The sequence below is a fragment of the Herpailurus yagouaroundi genome, unplaced genomic scaffold (assembly GCF_014898765.1).
Source record: "Herpailurus yagouaroundi ecotype Mexico unplaced genomic scaffold, PumYag 182, whole genome shotgun sequence".
In the NCBI taxonomy this organism is placed as follows: domain Eukaryota; kingdom Metazoa; phylum Chordata; class Mammalia; order Carnivora; family Felidae; genus Herpailurus; species Herpailurus yagouaroundi.
In genome coordinates, this window is record NW_024412413.1 from 47,239,585 (window position 1) to 47,246,521 (window position 6,937).

The window sequence follows — 6,937 nt, forward strand, 5'->3', positions numbered from 1 at the left end:
CTGAGGAAGAGAAGAGCAAACACAGAAATGATGATGTGAACAACAGAGAAATGATGATGAATTTGCAAGAAAGAACAGTAAAACCAAGAGTCGGAACTGCTGGATGAGTCACTTGATAATTTTGAAGATAAGATACCAAAAGCTCTGCAAGAGATGAAGTCCTTTAATTCTCTGTAACTTTCCCCAGTTACATATTGTTTGCACCCGCTTACTCTCCACACCGCTGAAAGGGGAAATGCTATGAATTCCAGGAGCCATCTTTAAAATGAAAATCCTTTCCATTCTTCCCACACTGTGGGGGACCTGGAAGCAGAATATTCCCATTGCTAAATCCAGATGAGATCCCAGCTATGTAACCTTCTATGGTACAGAGGAGGCACCTCTTTTTCTTCAAAGCTCTTCTGTTTTGGATTTCTTTTTTCTTTTTCTTTTTTTAATGTTCATTTTTTGAGAGAGAGACAGAGACAGAGTGCGAGTGGGGGAGGGGCACGGAGAGACAGGGAGACACAGAATCCAAAGCAGGCTTCAGGCTCTGAGCTGTCAGCAGAGAGCCCCACGCAGGGCTCGAACTCACGAACCTGAGCTCAGATCATGACCTGAGCTGAAGTCGGATGCTCAGCTGACTGAGCCACCCAGGCGCCCCTGTTTTGGATTCCTAATAGATCTGGACCAATAAGTACACCCCATGTGCAATAGCTTTACTAGGTGCTTGCCCTTTATCTGTGTGTCCGGGAACATTTGTGTTTGCTCCCCCTTCTGCAAGGCTGTTGTACGTCCAGCCCAGAACAACACGACTGTGGAGAGAATATCAAAAAGAGTGTCCTTTGCTAAGAGTTTTGACCCTGGTGGTCCTGATTATTTGAGAAGCAGTAGATGTTCCATGAAGTGGTCAGGGTCTGTCCATTTGGAACAGGGGCCGATTGGACACTAGTTTATCCCAAGGCTTAGGTGCTAGGTATTCTTGGATTCTGTGATGCTAAAGGTTCCAGGGTGGCATTGGAGCAGCTGAAGAATGACATTTGGCTTCAGATTTACAATTAGTCCTGCCCTTGTTTAGTGGTAGGGGTATAAATGTTTCCTCTGTCAGTATAAAGTAGCATTAAGTCCCCACGACCTGGGGATGTGGCTTAGCTAATGGAGATACATGACTCTTCCCTTCACAAGGCTTATAATCTAGCCAACAGGTTTTTCATTACATTTTGAAAAACATGGTAAGACCCTTTGATCTTCCACTTTGATCACTGTTTGCCCCAACATCCAGGGGACTCTAGCGTGCCTGGCATCTGCTTCATCCAGCAGAGAAAGGAGAGCTGTGGGGAAGAGGCAGGCAGAATGGGGGCCCAGCAAGCCTCCATCTTTTAGTTTTTTTAAAGAAAAATCAAAATCCAGTGGGGTTTTTTTTTACACGTAAAATCAATTTTTCTCAACATTATCCACATATTCCCATTTCTAAAAAACAATATTAAGATCACAGACCCAGGAGGCCTTCATACCTTGACTCCTCGCATTTGTGAGCAGACAGGTTTCCGAGGGTGGGAGGGACTGAAAAGCAGGACTGAAGCTGGAGAGGAAGCACTGGAGATTGGAAAGGTGATCCGTTTACAGTCACATCATTTTAAGTCATCCGTCTGTGTATGGTTACAAAGCGGGGGCAAAAGCTATGCAAAGTCCTTTTCCACCAGACTTAAGAAAAAAAATTAAAAAAAAAAAAACAACCTAGGGGAGGAGAAGAGGGTGGAAACTGTTGTAGAAAAAAAGTATCAGGAAACCTTAGAGATGTGTCTGAGGGAGACAGTGAAGCCTGGTGCACTCCCACCCCTCCCTTCCAGGACTTAAAAAAATGTTGGCATGACCGCCAGCCAGAGCAGTGTTAAATGTCTTTTGTGCTCATCTACTGAAGGGCTTCTCTTGGGTACAAGATGGAAAGGCGTGATAATGTATTATCATTCGGATGTTCTCAGAAAGACATTCTCATCCACGGACTTTGTCATGCTCTAGCATCTCTGGGTGCTGGGCATCTGTGATGTATTGGTATTTATAATATACTATTATTACTACTAATACTCATAGTATCTAACATTTGTTGAGTCCTTTATTCAAGGACCATGCTATACATACAACATGCACCTTCTCATTTCATCCTTGCAACCTCTCTCCCCCAAATGCCTTTATTATTTCCATTTTCCTGGACACCTATGACCTAGGAAGGTTATGAACTAGGAAGCTAGAAAGATTCCTTGAAATATAAGCCTCCCAAAATGGTACCTCTAAACACAAAAGAGGCTAGTCATGGTCCTTTAAAAAAAAAAAAAGGCAGCAGCAACTGCTTATCACAATTACCTTACCTTAAATTTTAACGCATCTCTTTAAATGTATGACACCTGCTAGTGAAAACTGTTTTCGTTTCTGTCATAATTTACTACTGAGTCAGCTCAAAGAAAACTTAGAAAGGATTCACCATCTTAGAATCGTTTTTAGGCCTGATTGCTAGGCCTTCTTCTTTTTAACCATATCTGGGGGTACACACATGAGAGTTGCATAACAAAAGTGCTTCCTTGGAGGGATGCCTGGGTGGCTCAGTCTGTTAAGCATCGGACTTTGGCTCAGGTCATGATCTCGAGGTTCTTGAGTTCGAGCCCCACCTCGGGCTCTGTGCTGACAGTTCGGAGCCTGGAGCCTGCTTTGGATTCTGTGTCTCCCTCTCTCTCTGCCCCTCCCTCACTCATGCTCTGTCTCTCCCTCTCAAAAATAAATAAATATAAAAAAAATTATTTCCTTGGAGGAAAAAGAGCAGAATTGACCCATCATCATCTAATACTTATTAAGTTTGCTGCATGTTGGTTCCTTTTCCTTTTAGCATCCACATTTTATTTTTATTGAGAAGTTATAAATATCAAATTTGTTCTAAATATACATAGTAGAATATATATTTTATATAATATATAAGTATGCATATATTATATAAAATATACTGTTATATATTATATCACCAATTTACTTATTTGACACATTCTAAAATAGTTCAAGACTTTCTAAATCACTTACATAGCTTCTTGTAACCAAAGAGCTCAGAATTTAAATTTATAAGAGAAAGAACAATAAGATATTATTAACTCTCTTTAATACAAATGGTATCTGCTGCAGGATTTAATTAAGATTATTGGGCTCCACCATGGCATTTTGATCCCTCAGCTTGTGATAAGGCCTAGACTTTACATTTCTAGCAAGTTCTCAGAAGATGCCATGCTGCACCTGAGAACCATCATACTGAAGAATAGGAATTCCTCCCCTCTCTCCTTTCCTCCTTTTATCTTCCCTCCCACCTCTTTCTGTTCAAAATCAATCTTTTATCCCTTTGCCCTTTTTTTCTCTTCTCTTTTCCTCCCTTCTTTCCAAGGTATTTGAGGCATCCAACAAGAACATGTTTAGAAGCACTTGCTTAGAGTACTTATTCACATGACAGTATTTACTGAACAGCTACAAAGATTCCTTCCTTCCTTCCTTCCTTCATCCATTCATTCAACAAATATTTGTTGAAACTTTTAACCAAGCAAGAAGAACAAGATAGACAAAGACTCTGCCCAAAGGGAATTCTCCATATGCCTGGGAAAGGCAGGCAGTCACAAGCATTATATTATAACAAGTGTCCTCAATGTGCTGAATTAAACAAATGGATTGATGACAGGAATAATTATAAAAGGACACTTTTCCCTTGGGTGGTCAGAAAAGGTCTGGCCCTATCGTAGGGGTGTGTTTAAAGCTGAGACCTAAAGGTTGAGAGGAAGATAACCAAGCAGAGAATCTAGGAAGGAGTGGTCCAAGGAGATGAAAAAGCAGGCATAAAGCCCGACAAAGTCAGCTCTGTGTCAGGTACACAGTAGGTGCTCAGTCAATATTTACCGAGTCAGCGAGTAAATGCATTATCAGACCAAGGCCGCTGGAGCATAGGAGGCAAGCAGAAGAGATGCCAGGTCATGAACGGAGTTTTAGGTCATAAGTGAGGAGTCTGGATTAACCAGTAACTTTACCAGTCTGCTCCCCACTCCCCTCAGCCCCCCAACCTTTCCCACACCCAGCTCAAACCCTGATCTGAAGTAGCAGTTCTCAAGGTGTGGCCCCTGGGCCCCTGAAGTCCACTTGTGTCGTTCAACATTTGTGTTCATAAGCTGACAAGAGCCATGCTTTCATCCATGAATTCATAATTTATGAATATGTAAATTATGATTGCTAAGACAATTTGTTTAAAAGGCTACTGTCTGTCCACTCGCGTCTCATCAGAAGCATCCCCTCCCTTCCCACGTAGTCTGGGAAATGTTTCCAAGTGGCAAAGAGAAGACGTTGTCCCCTGAGAAGTTATGGAGTGGCTGGTCCCAAATTCCTGGAATGCAGTAACCTCTAAAGCATATTCAGGATAAATAGGCTTAAAAGAAGTTGAGGAACTCCAAACAAAGATGAGAACAAAGAAAGAAGAATGAGTCAATTTATTTATACTTTGCACAGTAGTTTCAAATAAACTCCTCATAGAAAAAACGACATCTGGCAACTTTCCCCAGTCCCACACCGCCTTGAATCCATTACAATTCTCTCTGGTTTCTCTTATTAATGTAAGTGTTTTTTAAGAAGAAAAATGTAATCAGTAAAAGCCTGAGTTTAAAGTTTTCCTTGTTGTTTCATACCATATTAGTCCTTATGGGCTATTTAAGAACCACTAATTTTGGGGGGAAACTCTGCTGTAAGCCTTAAGATTCTCCAAGAAAAAGAACTAGGAGTCATATAACTTTGGAAAAGAAATGCCCTGACTACTGGTCCTTTCCTTAGTGCATTGCTATGGTTCTTCATATACACTGATAGTAAAATAGATAAGTGATGACACATGACTCTAAATACACGTGCCTCTCTTTGGTAGATCAAAAATAAAAGAACCTTACTGGGGCACCTGGATGGCTCAGTTGGTTAGGCGTCCACCTCTTAATTTCGGCAGGTCATGACCTCATGATTCATAAATTTTAGCTCCACATCACGTTCTGTGCTGACAGTGTGGAGGCTGGTTGGGATTCTCTCTCTCCCTCTCTCTGACCCTCCCCTGCTTGTGCTCACATGCTCTCTCTTCTCAAAATAAATACATAAACATGAAAAAAAAAAAAAGAATCCTATTTAAAGAAACCATTCCTTCTTTTCCAAATCCCTATTTCCGAGGGCATTCTTAACGAATCACTTCTAATAACAGAATTTGTAAGTATCTAAACTGTTTTGTGAGGATATTTTGTGATTGCCTTGTTTGATTAGTGCTTTAAATTTTGCCTTTTTTTTTTTTTTTGGTGCATTTGCCTACACCTTAGGATTATAGGTAGAATGTTAGAAAGTATATTGAAAATGAAATACAATTTTAGATTAACTTATACGGTACAGTAGGTTGTGGCATGTAGTGTTTAGAAGAAAACAAAAATTGTTGGCCAAACTTGGAGGAGACAGGATTTATAGTAGATTTCCACAAAGGACAGAGGGTATTTAGTGTATTTGGGTGAGAAGACTTCAACTCTGAGGGGCAATTTATGAGAAAATATTATAAACCTCAATGGAAAGGACAAAGCAAAAGATAGGCAGAAGTTAGAAAAGTGCAACTTAGGTGATGGATGAATTTAAAAGAGAGAAAAAAAAATGTGACCAGGATGCTATCTATTACCAGGCAAACCAACACCTAGATGGCAAATTCAAGTTTACAAAGATGCTTTAACATCTGTGACCTTATTCATTCTTCATAACAGCTCTGGGAAGTACTTAGAGTGATACAATTCCAGTTTTACAGACAAGGAAACCACATTGTTTTCTGAATACAGCAAGAAAAGAAAAAGGTAATGTTGAAAAAAAGCAATGAAGTGGCAAAAAGACTCACGTAAGAGCTGAGGGCAGCCTGCGGGCTGGCAGTATCTAATGGAGAGTGGAGGGGACCACCTCTGATGCTGCAGAAAGGCATGCCAGGCTGTGAAAAGCCATTGAACTTGGGGACAAAATACAGAGGGCCAAAAAAGCTCTCTTGGAAGGCAAGTCATGTGGGCAGAGAAATAGGAAAGGTTCCTTCCATCTTCCCTGAAATGCGCACATGTTTAGGTTTGACCTTTGAGTGTCTGCGAACTTGAAAAGGAAATCTGAGGTCTTGCAGATTTAAAGCCCATAGAATCTCTGAAAGGGTAGGAATTTCATGTTTTCATTAAAAGATTTCTTAAGAACATATTTTCTAAAAAAATTGGAACAACGTTCCCTTTTCTGCTTATCCTCAGAGTAGATACAGTTGATATAGAAGTCAATAATATAGCTTTATGTATAATCTGCCTGTCTGAAAAAGAAGGGAATATGACTTTCTTCCTATTGCTTTAGCTCCAGAGTATTCTGTTTTGAAAATTAAAACGTAAAATCTTATCTTTTTTGGCAGTTGTCAGGGATGACACCCAAGAAAAGCAACCGAGCATTATAAAAGTTGTTGCAATATTTTGCTTTTATCATCTGTGTGCAATTAAACATTTTTGCTCTTTGGTTATTAGGAACTCTTTGAAAAGCCATTTTCAGATACATGATCATTCAGGTACCCAGGCAGTTGCTAAAAAGCATAAAGTTAGTGCTGAAAACGGAGTAAATTCCAATTTTCGTTTTATGTGTGGGAGCTGAGCCATGCATGGTATTTTCCACAAAGGAGAGTTTTATTGCTTTCTTCTATTGCTTGGACAATTATGGATGAAACGGTTTTAACTACTGGATGGTCAGTGATGAAACTGCTTTGCGGTTTGCTTTGTGGGATGAACAACTGGGAGTGATTATATTTGTTCTTGGTCAGCACCATTTGCATCAGATTTAGGGAGGACGCCGACCTCTAGACAGGAGAAAGGGGAAAGTGAATGGCAGAGAAAAAAACAAAAAAGGTCAAGTGGACAATGGACAAGAT

The 6,937-nt window shown here is 40.3% G+C and overlaps 1 protein-coding gene across 5 annotated transcripts in view; it reads left to right on the forward strand.

The window, feature by feature from the left end:
* The window catches only part of PTPRB (protein tyrosine phosphatase receptor type B), a 114,464-nt gene that overhangs the window by 21,946 nt on the left and 85,581 nt on the right, over positions 1 to 6,937 (forward strand). The gene's annotated exons all lie outside the window — the stretch shown is intronic.